This window comes from Panthera onca, chromosome F2 (assembly GCF_046562875.1).
Source record: "Panthera onca isolate mPanOnc1 chromosome F2, mPanOnc1 haplotype 2, whole genome shotgun sequence".
NCBI classification, from domain to species: domain Eukaryota; kingdom Metazoa; phylum Chordata; class Mammalia; order Carnivora; family Felidae; genus Panthera; species Panthera onca.
In genome coordinates, this window is record NC_138356.1 from 18,522,404 (window position 1) to 18,542,379 (window position 19,976).

The 19,976-nt window shown below is 39.6% G+C and overlaps 1 protein-coding gene and 1 long non-coding RNA gene across 4 annotated transcripts in view; one reads left to right on the forward strand and one right to left on the reverse strand.

Annotated features, from left to right (window-relative positions):
* The window catches only part of CPA6 (carboxypeptidase A6), a 559,011-nt gene that overhangs the window by 314,192 nt on the left and 224,843 nt on the right, over positions 1–19,976 (reverse strand). The window lies entirely within an intron of this gene.
* On the forward strand, positions 17,220–18,294 carry LOC132664162 (uncharacterized). The gene is made up of 2 exons (XR_009603487.2): positions 17,220–17,307; positions 17,803–18,294. It is a non-coding gene; the product is annotated as an uncharacterized LOC132664162 (long non-coding RNA).

A 19,976-nucleotide genomic window follows, 5' to 3' on the forward strand; every position in this document is an offset into this window, starting at 1 on the left:
TTATGAATAAAGACTCCAAAAAAGACACACATTTAACAAACACTCCACACAACATATGCAATGGCCCACAAGACACAAAGAAGCTAAACATCATTGATCAGGGAAGTTAAAATTAAACCACATTGAGAAAACACTACATGCCCACCAGAATAACTAACGGTAGAAACATTGACAATACCAAATGCTGAGGATGAGGAGCAACTGAAACCCCCATGCACTGTTGGTGGGGATACAAGAAGGGTACAGCTAGTTTAAGAAGTTTGACAGTATCTTCTAACATTAAACATACTTACATGGGTACGAACCTAGAAGTAGAATTGTTGACTCAAGAAATAAAAACCTATGGCCATAGAAATATTTATATGATCATTTGTAGCAGCGTTCATGATAGCCCCAAACAAAAGCCACCCAAATCTCCATCAAGATATGGTATGTTTACACAATGAAATACTCTTCAACAAAGAGGGATGAACTACTGATACAAGGTACAATGTGTACACCACAAAACGTCATGCTAAATAAAAGATACTAAACACACAAAAGACTACATACTGTTTGTTTCCATTTGCAGGATATTCTGGGAAAAGCCAAACTGTTGTGACTGAAAGCAGTCAAATGGTTACTGGAACCAAGGACAGGAGTTGGGGATTGACTGAAAAGGCCTTTTACTTTATGGGGTGATGCAAAGGTTCTGGAACTAGATTATGATGGCAGTTGCCCAACTAAAGACATTTACCAAGCTCACTGAACTTTATACTTAAATGTAGGGATTTTACTTATGCCTCACTAAAGCTGTTAAAGAAACCCACACAATTTTACAAGGCAGACATTACTCCCATTGGGCAACTGGGAGAAGAGTCTCAGAGATTGGGTAACTTATTTAAGGTTAAGCAGCCAGTCATTGTCAAACCCCAGCCCACTGGTAATCACTGCTCCATTCTGCTTGTTGGGACATAGGAGACACTGGAAACAGCATGGTGCTGGTGCAAGTTCCTAGGGTTAGCAGATCCCACCCAAGCTGGAGCCACTGGGGACTGCTCCCCTCTATAGGAATGCTCTGCACTGGGAAGTGCCAAGTGTGTCCTGGGCCAGAGACACAGTGTCTAGAGATTCTGCTGCTCTCAGAGAGAGAGGGTGCTATGGGGAAATAAGCCCAGTGCACAGAACAGGGTTAAAACTCTGGCTTTGGTACTTAACAGTCGTAACTTAAGCAAGCCATTCACCTTCTTTCAGCCTCAGTTCCTTAATCTAGGAAAATGACTTAAAGGCCTACCACCTCCCTTACTCAACTGTTGTGTGTTGAAGAAGAGTGAAAAATAAAGGACCAGATCCTTAGAAGCAAATTCCCTTCCTTTTCTCTTCTTGAGAGAAAAACACTCAGACCTTAAGGATTTAGGTGGTGTTTTGAAAAAAATTTTCACTGAGGAAAAGGAGGATTTTTTTCATCACGAGCCCTTCTGGGCATGAAAGTTATCTGGCCCTTAGAAGTTCTACCCAGAATCTTGCAGTCATGAGGTAAAAAAGTGCATGAAACTCCCTTTATTCTTCCCTTACTTCATTTCTATGAAGTCTGACATATTAGGTTATCAGTAATTCCACAGATGTTTCAATAAAAATCAAAAGACATTATGTGAGTGTATAGGACTTACCTGTATGCAAAAAAAAAACTTGCATTATTTGACATTTGGGGGGGGGGGGGAAGAAGTAAATGTTTGAAACTATATGCCTAAATGGAATCGTAAAGGACTTTTTTAGAAATAGGAAGTGTTCTGTTAGGTCCAGCATATGATAGCCTGGAAGAGGTCACTGTGCAAAAATCTAAGTTTTCAAGTTTTGAGGTTTAAAGAGCTCAAAGCATTTTATTAACAATATTTGTCTATGTGGCATAAATGCCTTTCTTCTTTATTATGCATGTCCACATGGGGGTTCTCATGCCTGACTGTATAAACATAACCTGAGGTGGTGGTAGAATGTGGAGAGCCAAGGTCCCCGCACCAAAAATTATTTCATATGACAGGGGTAGCACCCAGTAAACAATTGTTTTTTCAAACAAATAACCCCTCATGATTCTGGTGCAGGGAATTCTGGACCATACCTGAAACACATCCTATCTCAAGGTCCTTTTCCTGTCAGGAAAACTTCTAGTAGTCCTACATAAGGGGTCCCTAGTTTGTTTTAGGTAGTAATTGGTGTTATAAAATAGGATTGATGATCAGATAAGCTTGGGAACACACTGATGCTCATTTATAGTGACCTTTTATACTTGCTGTATCAATTATCACCTATCAATATTTCCCCAGCATGTACCAATACTGAATAATTCACCATTTTCTTGTTTCACTCCCTGTTTCAGGTATAGTCTTTCTCCAATTGGATTTGTAAGATCCTCAAGACAGGTATCTATTTCAGTTCTTTGTGCCATATAAAACCTTTGTGATAATTACTACTCAGTAAAGGGAAAGATATCAATATTGATTTTAGCTAAATAATATCACAATGGAATTACCTGGAAAGGCAAGAATGCTGCCTTGTTCCCCGAAGCTTTATTATTACATTCCAGGTTCAGTTCTTTTGTTTCCTGAATATGGCTTTAAGTAAGTTTCCAGAGGAAGCCACACACTGTAACAACCAGAAGCTCATGGCAGGCCACTCCACATAAGGTAAAGCAATGTAAGCTACTGCATAGTTCACAGTAAAAAAAAGAAAATCCTGGATAAATGGCATGAATGCCACTTTGCTAGACTAACTTTTCCCAAAAGCTAGACTGTTAGGTTTTCGACACCCACAGCCACACAAAGGCAGTAACAAGGTTAAATAGAAAAACAGGATAATATATATTAAATCCACATACATTTTTAAATCCATGTACGTTTTAAATCCATATATTTTAAAGTATTTTTTAAATTTTTTTTTTAATTTTTATTTTTGAGAGAGTGCACGAACCGGGTAAGGGCAGAGAGGGAGACATAGAATCCCAAGCAGGGTCCAGGCTCTGAGCTATCAGCACAGAGCCTGACGTGGGGCTCAAACCCACAAACCCTGAGATCATGACCTGAGCCGAAGTGGGACACAACCAACTGAGCCACACAGGTGCCCCTATCCACGTACGTTTTTAAATCATGTACACCTGTGCCTAAAAACTGAAGTGATATTTATATTCTTAATGGAGATGGACAAACCTCAGATTAGAAAATCTAAAGTTCTATGTAAAATTTTGTCTGTTTCCATTTTTAGAGGGCAAGTACATAGTGAAGTCGCCTGCTTCACTAAAGGATCCACAACTCCAAAGCAGTTTATCACACTCTGGTCCAAATACTGTATTTTGGCTCATAGAATCATGGAATTTATAAGACCAAGATTCGTCTTGTATATTCCCCTGAACAACATTGAGTAGGTTTTAAACACTCTAATATAGGAGTTTTATTAGAGAGGCACTATTTACAGATCTAAAGATGGGAGGTTCTTGCTGGTCTCTTGGAGCCAGATGTTTATAGATTTAAAGTGGCTCACTGAATAATCCTGGTTCCAAGTTGAACAGAACACATTCTTTCGGTTTTATAAATACAAAGGAGTCTATAAACTCTGAATGAAAAACGATCATTTCTGGCAATTGACTTCAAACCGTATTTGCTAAGGTAATATAAACCACTGTCCTCAATCAATAGAGCCATTTTCTCCAGCCATCATTGGGCAACTTTCTCTGGACAAATGAAGTCTTTTGTGCCACCACCCCCCCCTTTTTTTTTTTTTTTAAGACTTGCAAGTCAATGGATGTTATAATTCTTATGGTATTTCACACCGATGAATCCTTAGAGCTAGAATTACAACATTGAAAACAATGTGGTACAATCAAATGTGTAAGTTGCAGCAATTTTGCCCTAGGATTTCCATAACATAGGTCACCTGTGTATTCATCTTTCCTTCCAGCAATTTTGGTTGAGGTTTACAGTAAGTATTTTTACTGCCGGGAAACATCAGTTAAACATTGGCAAAAGATTATACCAAGGGAGTTGCATCTTATGTATGTATCCATTATCTGGGAAGAAAAATATCTCAAAATTAAGTGATTTTTGGTAGCTCTGATATTATGTTGGCATTCAAACAAAACTGACTGCCCCGTCTCCCCAATCATGGATTTATGGTGATTTACTTCCATATACTGCAACTAACCTTCATCCAACACAAAAAGACCAGCCATGGGAGTACTCCATCACAACAGAGTATTTTACTCCTATTAAGTGCTGATGAAAACAATTACTTCCTCACTTAGGCACAAAACATGCCAGGGTAATCTCAAAGGAAACCTAATACAGCAGAAGCATGGATTTTTGAAAGTCATTTATGTACTGTGGGCCCCTTTTGTGCTGGGGACTGAGAATAGGAAACACAGATATAGTTCCTGCTACCTGCAACTTTATAGCTCCCAATCCAGGGGTGTCACTAACCTTCCTATCAAGTTATTTGCCTAGCTTCAGTTGTCTCATCTGTAAAGGAGAGGGAATCTTAGATACTTTTCATATGTATTCATTACAACACTATTTGTTCGTTACCTAACAAAGAAGTAGCAGAGCTGAATTGTTATTAAACTGCTACTTAGTTTTTAAGTGATAGACAAGTGATAGACAAGACTGAAAACACATTTCAGATCCTTTAAAGAACAAGAGTGCAACAGCCCTAGGATACAGGTTTATCAGAGTGCTCTATAGCCTAATGATATTTTATTTTGCTAAACATCTAACCTCCAACACCCTGCATAGTAATGGAAATGCAAACACCCTGATGGGTTACTTTAAACACAGATGAAAACTCCAATTTAGGAATGTGTGAAACTGTGGCTAGAACCAAACTCGTGGGAGGCAAGCACAAGGAGGCTCATTTGTGAAGCTTTTCCCGAGGATAATACAACTCCCTGTTAAGAGCAAAACGTTTTTACTTCTGCATCAGCATCACTGCTGACACTGAACTATGACTCAAGACCTGGTTTGGTGTCTCCCAATCTTCTTTGCCACTTAAATACCTTTTATCCCCTCTTCAACAAACTGCTGGTTTGGAAAGATCATGTCAGCAGCACTGGAAGAGTGCAGGCACATCGAAAACGGTGCTTAAGTGTTTGCTATTTGTACATGACTATTTCTGAGTTTAATTTACCAAATGTTTATGGTTAAGCAAAGTTACATATAATGACTAGCTCTCATGAGGACAGAGCATTACCACATCAACCTAGTAACATTTTAGCTAAAAACCCAAGAAACTCAAGTGCTAGTGATGGTGTGCACCTTTATCATGGTAAATAAATGAAGGCCTCTTAGAAACACTGGAGTGGTTGAAGAACATTCAGAATCCCAGGCTATACCTTTAAGAGTCCAGGAAACCCAAGTTCAGAACAACTGTTTACAGTCAAGGTTCCCTTCCCATCTGGGGAAAAAAAAGACATTTTAAGTAGTCTTGTATGAACCATAGGTTAAGTTATTTGATCATTACTGTTGCCTTAATGTTTAAAAAAACATGAGTGAATGCTCCCTGTAGTGGATACTTTTTAGAGTCTGGTCCAGAGATCCCCATCTCTGTATCTTGTCTGTAGGGCTTGACCCCAGGCTTTTGGTTTGAATTACCTAAAATTATGTCCCTGGCCTTGGCTGGCTTGAACAGGGATAGACACCCACTTCTTGCTCTTCACAATTTACGTACTGTGCTATTGAGGAACTACAAACAGGGTTCCGATAAGCCCAGGGCTCTTGAGGAAAGGTCCACGATGGCGCCTTCAAGCCCCCAGAGACCTGTCTGAATCCTTCCAACAATTTTCCTATTTTGGTCCAAAGTAGCTCAAAATGGTTTCTGTTACTTAGCAAACAATAAACCCTTAAATACACATTTCAAATGCTAATTTTTTAGAAAACCCAGACTATGATAGTTTGGAAAATATCAGATTCATCAGGGTTTCTATGGAGAATTTGAAGCAAACTTGTAACAGCACTCATTTCCAAGGCTCCAGGATGTAGGTGTAGGGGCTCTGTTTGTCCAACAGAAAAATCCAGTGCGTGGAAGGAACTGGGCACCATCTCTCCTAAGGATCTATTTGCATTAACTTTTTGACACAAGCCTGAAAAGTCTTCTGGTTTAGGGTGTGGGGTGGGATCTGAACCCTGTCCCTAACAGGAATATGTATGTGTACAAACCACACACACACCTGAAAGATGGGGGTGGCACACACCTTACAGAAGCCATTTGTCAGAGAGGGAAGTCAGAGCCTCTAGAATAACTTGGGAGAAAAGGAGATGGTATCTGAGTCAGGCAGCAGGGAGTCCTAAATATCACATGGGAAAGGGTTAAAGACGACGACAGTGTGGCGGTACCCCACTCAACACCCCTGTAACATGGTTATCCCAAGGAGAAACTGCCGTGGGCAGAATCACAAGGCCATGTAGTACTTGCATTCCACACTGACCTACACTGGGATGGATTCCAGATCTCCATGTCATCCGAGTCCCTTTGGCCTGATGAATCTGCAGCAGCCCACACAGAGAACACAGGCTTGGGCTAGCACCTAGAGGAACTAAGTGAGCGCTAATCCTAGCCCAACTGGTCTGGAGATGGCTCAGCCACAGGAAACCACATCATTCATTTCAGGGCAGAGGGAAGGATGCAGTGAGAACAGAGTTCCCTCACCCAGGCCTTGGAGCAGCTTGGGTAGAGACAAACCGTATGGTTGAACAATTACACGCTCAAGTCCTGGAGGGCCCGGCAACATCCGAAGAGCCAGCAGGCTGATTTGTAGACATACGTTTATACCTCCAGTGAACTGCCAGCTCTGTTGGAGTGGTAGCAGGGAGAATTTGGTCAGAGACTGAAATCAGCATGTAAATCAACAGATTTTGAGGCAAAGCAACACAGGATAGATTAAGTGCCTGTGATCTGCCAGTGTAGGACAGGGTCTTAAATACAACAAGATACAGATCCGCTAAGATCGTTTTTAGGGAAAGTTAAAATGGGAGTACAAATCCTCACAAGGCTGTGAAAATTCCTTCTAGAAGGCCAGAGGGGTTGTGGACTTGTGGTCACTGAAATGGAAGTGTTAGGATACTCAAAGCCTTCTCCCAAAAAAGGGAACTCATTTTAGAGATTAGCTACTTCATTAGGCACAATTCACTTTACAGTAGCCACGTTGATCATTTTAATAGATCAAAGGTGGTTACCTCAAGTTTTGTTTTCGTAAGTGAATACAGCCTAAATAGAGAAACTTGGTTAAGTAGCCAGTCTGCAGTGGGCACTTAGCCATGTTTTCTCATTTCAAGTATATATAAGGGACCCTAACAAGTCACTTACTCCATGTAATCAGCTCACGGCTCTGCTTTTCAAATAAGAAGGGGAAATCATCTTTCCCTGCTCTAGCAATTAAGCTTGTGGAATTGGGCAATAGATACATTGTGTATAACGATATGTAGACCTTAACGGCCCTGGGAAGTTTATAGGCAGCTTGGGAACATTACCATTATTTCTAAGTCACCCAGATTTATAATTGCAATTTCCATCATAAGCATTTGACGCAATAAGCAATTCTAAAGTGCTTCATAGTCTCCTAATGGCTTCAGTTTTTCCTTAATTCTAAGAGAAGATTGATTTCACAGTATCCTGGCTAGTGGAAGGCTACTTTAGTTTTCTCTGTTAGATTAACTTCCGTACAGCTGCATTCAGTTACTATTTACTTTCTGTTCCTTCTAGCACAGAACTAAGCTGAAATTCGAATGCCCTGGTAATTGTTAAATGCTAGCCACAAATGACCTTTAAGCCTGCTGGTTTTATAGAAGGCCTACTTTTGGAATCTTATTTTCAAAATGTCAAGGCTAGAAGTTTTGTCTACAAATAGTTTTGAAGATTAGGGATATTTTGAATATGCCAAATTTCAATTCTGCATAAATGTATCTGATCACACACAATTGAGGGGTGTCATGGTAGGTGCTGGGACATACACCTCCCAGCTCTTCACCCACCTCCAATCTAAAAGATACCCAGAACTACCCCGTGGAGAGTGGATTATTAGGGTTATATAAAAACAGAAGAAAAAGTGAAGAGGAGGGAGCAATTTGCTCATTTTGAATGAGAAGCAATGTCCAGGTGTCAGCATAGCAATTCCGATGGCAAGGATAGTGCATTCAGGTGTTGACAGCTTCCCAGATATCTCAGGATCTCTTTGAAATCTAATACTGAGCCTTAACCTAAAATAGGCCTTCAATCCCTGTTCATATTTAAAGCTTAGAACTAAGTGTCCTTCTAAGCTCTCTCAATGGTTTAATTGGCAAAAGTGGCAATTCAACTGGGCTTACTGGAAATACTTTATAGAAACAGAAGAGTCACCTTCAATTAGAGACACATGTTAAATATTTAATATGCATCCAGCACTGGCAGGATCCTGTTTCTACTCTCAAGCTTATAGTATCATCTGGGAATTCAAAAATATATACATTTTTAAAGCCCAGAGTAAACTAAGCAACTGGAAAAAAACTGAAAAGCTATTGCAGGCTTGCATTATCAGAAAGACACCCCCCTGTGGATTAAAGCCTCTTAAATTCACCCGAAAAGATACTACATTTTGGCACCTAAAATGCCAAGGTATGGTGATTCCAACCATCTCAGGGCCAAGCCATGGAGGCTTTGATTTCACAAAGCTGGTAACCATGAGTAACTGGGCTCCTGTCAGTCTTGCTAATCTACAGGACCAACCCCAGCAGCAGCAGCTCCACAGGGGAGCCTTTTAGAAATGCCTGTTCGAAAATCTCAGACCCCAGCCCAGTCCCACTAAAATCAAAATCTTTATTTTCACAAGATCCCAGGTGATTTCTATGCATTTTTAAAAAACCTGTACAGCCAAGCTTCTAGGATTCATTTCTGTGAAATCTAGGTAATTTCTTTTCGAAGTATATACTTGACTGCCGTCTTTGTTGTCAATGAAAACTAGCCATTCTCTGCAATATTTAAGATGAATAAAAGATAGATTAAGCAGATTTTAAAACAGATTTCCCACCCCCGTTTTCCAGAGTATTCTAGCCACATGCCCATAGCAGCTGTGTTTACCTCTGATTAGACAGTACAATAAATGCACCTAGTGATAAATGAAATTGAATTAAATGCCTGATTGCATATACATGTTAAAACAGTTGGTTATTTCACCAAAACAATGGGAAATGTCTGTCATGCAAAAAATGCAAAGTAGGGTCAAGTAGACATACTGTAACAGTGAATAATTCTTTAATGTATTTATAGAGGAGTTACGGATTTCCAAGTTTGCCCTTTAACGTGAAGTCTCCTTTCAATGGAAACATTGCTGTCTAATTCCAAGTGCTTGGTTTGCTCAGACCTGTGGACTCTTCAGCCTCACATTTATAAAGAAACTGGATGTTAGAAGAAAGGGACAGGGGAAGTTATTAGTCACCAATGAGATATCCATCTCGAATCTATGATATTGGACTTTGGCAGCTGATTGAGGGGGAACTGGACTTCTTTGGATGTGGCCCTTGTAACTATCCTCAGACAGCTGTTTACAGTGCTTGAAAAATAGCAACTGCTCCAAGAACACAGGTTGTGAAAGTGAACAAGTGATACAAAGCACAACAAAAAACCTTCCATGAATGGTAGAGATTTAGACATGGAGAGGAAGGCTAGATTTGTCCCCACATAGGACACACCCCTTGTTGAGGCGGGGAGGAAAAAAAAAAAGATCTCAGAGCACAGGTCAAAAAAAAAAAAAAAAACAAAAACAAAACCTTTCTATTCCTTCCAATTCTTCTGTCCCCTTCTGGAAAATTCTTTCAAGAATTTGAAGGGAGTCCCTGTCTTTAAAGGGAGAAATTAGGAAAAACAGCCTGTAACAGAGGAAACAGCAGGGACTTTGAAGCCTAGCAAATCAGAGTTTGGATGTAATTGCCTGAAGTGTGTTTTCAATCCAAATTGCATAGATGAGTGAAGGAGCAGCTGCACAAGGATGAGGGAGGGGAGTGCTGGAAGGAAGTGCTAGGAAATAAAGGGGAAAGATACCAAATTAGGGCATCATGGACTTACTTTAATATTGCTGGGATTATTTCTCCCCTAATCCTTGTTTTATCCCTCAATACAAACGTATTGATTATGTGCTCCTTGTAGAAGAGTAAACTGTCCCCAAAGCATGTAATATTGAATGTGAGAATTCCTGGTCATCCCACTTCCAAGGACAACCATTATTGACCATATTGTGCATATCCTATTTTCTGTTTTATAGGTTGTGTTTTTTTATATATAATACATAATACTTTATATATGTACATTGGGTGTACATAAAATGGTCATTGTGGTAGGCTGAATAATGGCACCCAAAGTAAACCTTCTAATCCCTGGAACATGTACTGCCTTCCATGGCAAAAGAGGGCATTGCAAATGTGATTGAAAATCTCAAAGATGGGAGATTGCCCTGGATTATGTGGAAAGGCCTTAAAGGCAATCACAAGTATCCTTAGAAGACAGGCAGGAGATTTGACACACATGGAGAAGGCAATGTGACCACGGAGAAAGCTTGGAGGGGACCACCATCACCGGAAGCTGCAAGGGAGGAACAGATTCTCCTCCGTAGCTGCCAGAGGGAATGTGGCCTGTTGATGATACTTAATTTCAGCTTAACTGTCATGTTGTTAGAAGCAGGCTTTTGAGAGTTAAACGCTTTGGGACTGAATCTAGAACACTGAAGACAATGAGATGGATGTGCCTAATACTCATGTTTTTTTTTCTGAACTACATTTATATTCTCCAAGCTAGCCTACTTTGGTTCAATCTCTGGGTCCACCATTTTCTAGAATATTTAACCTATTTTTAAAACAATTCCTCACAGTAAAATGTACTACGTCTTGATCTGTCCTAGTTAGCACGATTAATTTTATCTGGAAACTCATACAATGATTTTTAGGAGTTATGTTTTTTTTTTTTTTACTATGAATATTTGAAAAAAACTAAATTAGAACTACCCTATGATCCATCAATTTCACTTTTACCTATAGGATACGAAATACAGATTCAAAGGGGTACATGCATCCCAAGGTTTATAGCAGCATAAATACCACAGTAGCACAATAGCCACAGTATGGAGAAAGCCCAAATGTCCATTGACTGATGAATGGATAAAGACATGGGGTGTGTATGTGTGTGCACGTGCGGGCATGTATATATAAGAAAGTGATAAAATGGAATATTAGCCAAAGAATGAAATCTTCCCATTTGCCATGACATAAATGGAGCTAGAGTGTGTTAAGTGAAATAACTAAGAAATACCATATAATAGCATATGTGGAAGTTAAACAGATGAATATAGGGGAAGGGGAGAGAAGAGAGACTCAGGACAGGCTAGATGGGTACTAAGAAGGGCACTTGTGATAAGCACTGGGTGTTAAGTCTAAGTCCTGAGTCACTGAGTTCTACTCTTGAAACCAATATTGTACTGCATGTTAACTGGAATTTAATAAAACTTTTTTCCATTTTGTCTGGAAAAGTAATCGTTTTTAATATTTTTGAAAAGCTAGTTTGGGCTAAAGAGAATACAGCTAGGTAAAATCCTAACTTATGCTTGTAAGACCCAGAAGCACAAAATTTGCAAAATCTTAAGGAAATCATTCTGGTCTAGGCGAACTGCCTCCCCCACGTAAGAAAAGGACCAGTTACTGCCTATGGTGAGTAATACATATGCATCTTCTAAAATCCCCCTAAAGGAATTTTGTCAAACTGGCAAGTTAGAAAATTTCCTTTGGCAAGAGTCTCTCCACATCTTCATCTGGGCTACCTCTCCCAGTCCTAGCAGACATGGATTATTTGTAAAGACAAAGGGTCCAGGTCATGGAACTTTGTCCGAACTTTGGGGGAGGGGGTACTGAGCCTAGCTGCCAATATTTTCTTTTGGCTTTTTCTTTCATGGTTTTGGGCAAGTTGGACTGAGAATCATAGTCAAGACAACAGGCCAGTTTCTAAATCTAATCAAAATAAGCCTTTTGAGCATATACTATTTATGAAGCACAAGGAGAAGTATATGAAGTAGTTGAAGATACAGGCTTTACACTGAAGGTGCCTCAAGTTAAACAGAAAAGCTGTTAAAGGAGGGCTCTGGGGGCTTGTTTCGTCATGCTAGAAATGACACTTCACATGAAGGGCTAAAGGGTAGGGACATTCCACATGTGACAACACACTGAAGGACAGCACCCTAGGTGATACAGATGGAGTGGATGGAGTAGGAGCATGCTTTGGTCATGTTTGAGGAAAGGGGCAGACTCCTCTGAGCAGAAGAGAGGGGAAAAGGAAAGAGCTGTAGAGGGACTTGGATGCCCGACAAAGGAGTTTGAACAGCAGTCTTGAGATTTTGTGGCCTGTTGAAGCATTCTGGATCAGTAAAGCTATGTGACAGAAAAGCACTTTGGGAGGATTAATTTGGATAGTGAGGCACAGAACAGAATGGAGGTGGCAAACTGGAAATTAGGAAGTTACTACGGCCACATGGACATAATGAAGGCCAAAGGAGAGAAATGAAACCCAGAAGAAATTGGGGGGGGGGGGGTAGGAGGGAGAGTGGTAGGGCTCAGTGAGTAACTATGTAGGGGAGAAAGAAAAATGAGCCGTTTTAACCCTGGGTGGTTGGATTTCTCCAAAGTGAAGGAGAATAGGGTAAAGAGACACACAGACACAGAGAGTGTATATGTTTCAAGGAAGTTGGCATCCACACAGGAATGTCCAGTAGCCATTTTCCCATATGGGACTGAAAGGAGTAAGAAACCCAGAGCTGGAAATGAAGGCTTGAAACGCATCAGGACATAGGTGATATACCTTGTGCCATGAAAACAATTAGCATCTTTGGGACAGAACACAGCTTACAGGGATAGCATTTGAATAATGCTATCTCGGATAATAATACCCTATCTGGATAGTCTGTAGGCTTTCAGGAAATAGAACTTGAAGGAGTGGTCTTTGGTCATTTTGTAACTATATCTCTGCATTATGTACCTTGAATTTAACCAATGGTCCTTAAGACTGTTGAATTAGGGACTTTGTACTCCACAGTTCTGCTCTGGATTTTCTTCATCATGTTGACTATCTCCTGACCTCTCCACCAGATAATGAAGTCATTGTGTGTATTTTGTATAGCTTATGCAACTTGAGAGATCAACTGAAGTTGACCTTTCCTTTTCCAACTGCACAATTAGAAGATGCCAGCTAATACAGTCACCAAATATTTACTAAGTAACCTACTATGTGAAAGACCCCTATTAGGAGCTGAACAAACTTATTTATGTTCTCCCTTTTAACGCAAAAGGTAAGCATTACAAGTGTTTAAGTAAATCAAACGCAGGCTGGAAAAAGTCTTAAACCTAACATATGGAGTTAATGGTGCCAAGTTGCTTGTTTTTATAAGCACAAGAGCTTTTTAAAGCTGAGCACTCTGGCTACGCCCATTAGGTTCCACAGTCCCCACAGACTTTGTTGTAGGACATCTGGTACTTTACTGCCTTAGAGGCTCAAGAAATACCATGCGTGCCATTTGCTTTGTCTCAGTGTTTCTAAAAGGTTCCCTTTCCACTTGATCTTTGTTAGTGGTAATAGTCCAGGGTTTCAGACACTGAAGGTCTGGTGTTAATAGATTTTAAGTACTCCTGTCCATTCCTCAAAAAGGGAATATACAACTACAACCTGAACATTAGCTTTACTTTCATGAAGATTTTGAAGAATGATCTCCATAGGACTGAATTTTTGCCCAAAATACATGCATTTTGGCTACAGAGGAAGACACAGTCAATATCAGGACACTGAGGGAGTCAGGTGCAGATGAACTAAAGAGGCTGAGGGGAACACTATGGCAAACCCAGTAGGTTACTTTCACAAAAACTCCATCATCAAGGGCCAAAGGCTCACAGTACAGGAAAATGAGATTTTGCAAGCATTTGAATTTCATACATCTTACTAGCTGTTGAGGAGGGCTTAGCACTGAGAGGTACTTTCTTTATAGAGGCTTTACAAAGGTTTGTGGTCTTCACTGCCTAGGATCGACACTGGCAGGCACCTTAACCTTATTTGATAAGCATTGCCCGTAGATCACAAACACTAGTCTACGGAGAAGATGCACCAGAGTCCCTTGGTTGTCCTTTTTAAGACGTTCCTGGGCTGTTTCTGGATATTCTGGTTCTATCTATACATTTGGAGTATGCATAAGGCGTATCTGCGTTTGTAAAATCTGCAGGTAATTCTGATGAGCTTTGATTCCACTCACTTCCTTATAAATTAGCATTCTATGACTGGAAGATTCTGGGAAAAGCAAGCTGTAACCCAGGCAGAGTGTACATGTTCCATATGTTAAGTATAGGCATCAATGCACTAATCTCAAGTGAAAAAGCGATGGTCCTTTTCTAGTGGGACAGAACGGAGTTACTAACTTATGAACTTGTAAATCTTGGTATGTAACTATAGCAAATGTAAGAAGGGCAGGAGAAACATCCTGTTCTAGGATTACCTTGAAGCATTTGACATTTCCTTATTTCTTCATCATGTTAGAAGAGATTGGGAATAAAATGATATACCCATGGCACATAAATCAAAACAGAACCGAGACTTCTTTCCTAGTCCAGTTCTTCTAAAATATGCCATTAGGGGAGAAATTTAAGTCTCACATTAGTAGCATTTTAATAGAAATGGGAGAAGATAATCTACCCTCTCAAAAATACTATTGCTATCTTCACCTTACCTCCTAAAAATAACCTAGAAAAACAGCCCTATGATGCAAAAGCATATTTAAAAAAAAAAAAAACACATGACTGTAGCGCTTTAATATATCATGCACATTCTTCTAGGTCCACATGTGCCCATAACTCATTTAACAGCTTCATAGTATTCCATAGACCTGTCTTGATTTATAGGATTTTTCCAGTCATTTCCCTACTGGACTTTCAGTTCTTAGTTGTTTTTTTTTTTAATCACTATCAGTGCCATAACAAACATTGCAACACATGCTAATTTTGGACAGATGTTCTCTATGAATGGGATTGACCTGTGCAAGGGTAGGAGGATCTTAACTCTTAGATTCTGCTAGATTGCTTTCCAAGGAGTTTGTAGCAATTTCACACTTCTATCAGCACTGTAGGAGTTCATTTCTTCCAAGCCTCACCAACATTGGTGAAACTTCAAAGGATTTAAAATGCTCAATCTGTTGTGTGAAAAAAATGGCATTTCATTGCTTTAATTTGCAATTCTGTGTATGAAATGCACCTTTTTGTGTATGTTGGCTCTTTGCATGTCCTTTTCTGTGAATGGCCCTCTAGGATAAAATATTCTTCTGCACACCATGTACAAAGGAAATTCCACATAAAGATCGAAACACAGCAAAGTCAGAAGAAAAAAAATGCCAGAATATTCATATCAGTGAGAAGAGATGCTTGACAGTTTAAACAAGATAAATCTATATGCCACAAAAGAATTAAGGTAGATTTGAATTTATAACCATTAAGATTTAGTCTTTTGCCTTACAGGAAAAAAAGGAAAGGATTGCATCATATAGTTTTGTTTTTTTTTTTTGTTTTTTTTTTTTTTTTTTTTTTTTTTACACTAAATGATTAACATTCCTGATATAGGATTCTCTCAAAAACAGATACAGTACAGGCAAAAGGAAAAAATAAAAGGCAGGGTTTTCCCTACCCTGACTCAGTCTGAGGATTCTAGTGTTTAAAATATAGACAGAGTACATGTTTACATCAGATTGTTGAATAGGAGGTGGGTCTCCTATATGAGGTGCCCCCTCCTCCCATCTATTCTCTGCCTATAGAGCCTCTTGGCACTTGGGTCTGATTTCTTCAGGTGGTGTGTGGTCTTTGGTAAGCTTCATACACCTACTAATCACATTGTGAGTTTCCTTTTGACATTTCCCTCCAGCCTTCCCTTTCAACTCTGCAGCCAACTCCCAGCAGCCCCACGGTCTCTTCAAGTCCATAATGAATATTCAGAAAATTCTGTACACGGAGCAGAGAGCCCCACTGAGCACCATTCACAATTTCAGGTATACCCTAGAGTGGAAGGATCACATCCAGTTTTATAGTTTAGAAATTGAGTTTAGGAAAGGCACTTGTGGGGGCACCTGGGTGGCTCAGTCGGTTAAGCATCCGACTTCAGCTCAGGATATGATCTTGCAGTTCGTAATTTTGAGCCCCACATCGGGCTCTGTGCTGACAACTCAGAGGCTGGAGCCTGCCTTGGATTCTGTGTGTCCCTCTGTCCCTTCCCCCTCTCAAAAATAAACATTAAAAATTAAAAGAAAAAAGGCACTTGTGTTGCTTTTATATACAGGATTTAAAGCACTTCCTTATATTCCAGTGTAGATGTGGAACACCTGAGAGTTTGCAAGTACTTTGTAAGGCCTAAGGTATTAGATAGCAGTCTTTGGACCAGAATCTTCTTTAAGTCTACAGTTAAAAATAATCTGATCAGTGGGAGCATCAGAGACCCCTTGCTCCTTATCCCTTACTTGGAGACAGCACATCTCTTACCAACTACCTTCTGCTATAAAGCTACTTCAGTAAATCAGCATCATTCAAAGCCCTGCCTTGAATAACATCCTCAAAAAGACCTTTCTGATTTATTAGTTCCTGCCTCCCCTGAATAGGTAGTACCCTAATATTTCTTTATATCACAGTTGTAATTAAGGTCTGCCACCTCAAGTGGAGTATAAACACAATGAAAGGACCACATTTTTTGGTGGGATGCTTAGCACAGTGCTAGGCTCATAGCAGGTAATTAACAAACCTACATTGAGTAAGTGAAAGTCACAGTATCTTAGATCATGCCTCTTTGTTCACTCGTACATAGTCTAGCTCTTTTACGGGCTTCACAAGAATTGGGGCTTTGCCCACCTTATTTATTCCTAGGCCTATGGATTCCTAACATCTGGAACAACTTGGGACATATAGGAGCTCAATGAGAATTTGATAAATATAGGTTCCAGTATTATGCTTTTGTTGGCAGACTTGAAGGTGGTGATCTCAAAATTCCATCATTTTTCAGAACTCCATGAATGGGCATGCTCACAATAGTTTCTACATATGGTACTCTCCCCTTATCCTTGTTTTCAGTTACCTGCAACCAACTGGTCTGGAAGCAGATAATCCTGACAAATCCTCAGAAAGGTCAGTAGTGTTCATAGTGACTTCACAATGCCCAGGGTCATTGACCCCACTTCAAGTTATCTCAGAGGCAGTTGGTCTCCCATTACAAGAAGGGTGATTACAGTACAGTGTTTAGAGAGGGACTGCATTCATCTTTTATTACAGTGTATGTAATTCAATTCGGTTTATTTTCCACTTCTTATTGTACTTAATTTGGAAGTTTACCTTTATCATAGGTATTTATGTACAGGAAAATAGGTCTAGTATATGAAGGGTTCAGTACGATCTGCAGTTTCAGGGCTCCAATGAAGGTCTTGGAACATACTTCCACAGACAAGGCAGGTTACTGTGCTTAACTTACCTACATGTCTTTAATACCACTACATTATAAAACATACACAGAAGTTAAAGGATGAGAAAGTGTTGATAGGTGTTAGACCTTTTTTTTTCTGTATGACAATGTTACCCAGAGTTACACTGCAATCAGTCACAAAGTTAGCTGCAAAGCTAATCTTTCCAATTTTCTTTAAGAAAACGCCTGGGTTTTAAAAGGCAGAAATCCCTTTAATCAAGGTTCTAGAATGCAGGAGTGAGAGGCAAAGAAAAATGATTTGCCAGTGATTGAAAAGTAGTTTTTATTCAGACGTTCTTTTTCTTCTAGTTTTCAGGTTGAGATTACTGGGAAGGGAGAGAAACATCCATAAATCAGAGGAGGTCTACTCACAACATGAGAAGCGCAAAGTACTGAAAAGTATGAATTAAGGATGAGGAATTTTGTCTGACAGTGGCATAGAAAAGTTTATGCAAACTTTTCTCAATCCATGTCCTACAGAGACAAGATGAAATAGCCCCCAATCTTCTTTGGCAAATCAGAAGACATTCAACCTAGACTAGGTTCCAGTTATGATCATGGCAGCTTTGAAGAGAAACTGATGGTTAAGAAGACTACTAGCAAGTATTTTTCCTGAGTTTCTCAAGATATGAATGGGCTAGCTCAGTCTGGGAAAAATACATCTAAGGAATAGATCTAAAAAGTATAATGGATTTTCCCTCCAGTCACTTCAAATGTGTTTTTCCTGACCCATTATGTTACCTTCTAAATGAAAACCTAAATACAAATTGAATCTGTGTGGTATGGAGACCACCAAATTTCTATTTGAAAGTCTACTTAAACACACATACCACTACGATGCTGGTTGTTTCCGACATTATTCTAAACTGCAAAGTCTCAAGTCCTGCTCCTGTGTTTTCCAGTTTCCTCGGTATCTCTGACACTCAGCAAGGCAGCCGCTTTGGCCATTTAATGCTTCAATACCCAACCATCTCATTTTTGCTCAGAACTTAAAAAATGAGCATGTTCGTTTTTCTTTTCAGTCATTAGTTTGGCACTGAGTGCTGTGTTATTAAGTGACTGACTTCTGATTTTTATTTGTAATGCTTCTGGAACTGTTTTGGCATAACAGAAGCTGAAATCCTTACTATATTGTTGCGGGATGGGGAGATTTACACTTGTTAAAGATTAGTTTTTTGCTGAATGTAAGTTGTTCGTACTTCATACAGAATTCATAAATATAGGAAGAAAAGTCACCTGTAACACTGTTACTTGGGTCATAACAATCACTTAATATTTTAGGGCATTTCTCCCGAGTTAACCAGATAATAATAAATCCTACATCCTGTTTTCTCACCATTTCAAATTGTATCTTGAACCCTTATAATAGGCACATTCCCTAATATGTACTCTAAGTAACCCTTTTCATATTGTTGAAAATAGATGTAGCTTCCTAGGTTTTGACGAAATTGGTGATAAACCTCTTTCCATACACTAAGTATTTACTCACATTTCAGGTTATTCCCTTAGGAAAGCTTGTTAGAAAGGACACTACAGAGGATATATTAGTGTTGAAAATAGCTTATGTTTATGTGTTAGGCTTGGTCCTAAACACTCCACGTATAAGTTTAATGTTAGTTCAGTCTTACAGATGAGGAAAATGAGGCACAGAGATTAGGTAACTCTCTAAGGTTACACAGTAAGTGGAAAAGCTGGGATGCTTAACCCCAGGCTGAGGATTGAGCTGGTGGCTCCTAACCTTTATGCTGTATACTCTAGTCACTTAAATAGGATCTGAGCAGATCCTTGGACTTGGAAGGAATAGACCATTTAACTGAATCTCTGCATGTTACAGAAAGGCCCAGAAAAATTAAGTGACCAAGTCAGATAGCTAATAGCAGATCTAGAATTTACATGTCAACTCCTCATACTGTAGTCCAGAACATGCTATTCTAAGCATGGTCCATGAACCACAGCATGGGCCCCACCTGGGAGCTTGTTAGGAATGCAGAATCTCAGGCCTTACCCCAGTCTTCCTGAAGCCAAGTCTGCATGTTAAGATCCCCTGGGGATTCATCTGCTCCAAGTTTGAGAAGCTCTGGCAATACACTGTAAACTTGATGAATTCTTGGTATTTCAATGGAAAAACTGCATGTAAACTGCTAGTATTTCCACAGCAAGAAAAAAGTTCTCAGTTAAAGCTTATACTAGGTTGAACAATATGAAATTGTTTCAGATAGACGGATATTGGTACCTTAGTGTGGTTCAACTTCAGTGGGTAGAAAAGTAACAAAACTTACAGGTATTGGCAGTTTGTGTAGAGATCAAACTTAAGAGGTTCTTTATTCCCAAAGAATAGGTTACTCGGGAAGGAAAAAAAAGTAACAGACAAATTACAGTGCAAAGTGAGAAGTACTACTGAAGAGCATTCTGAGACCTCTGGAGAAAGTTAAGGGATATTCTGGAAAATACACACCAGGGAAGAAAACAATTATTTGCCTCTA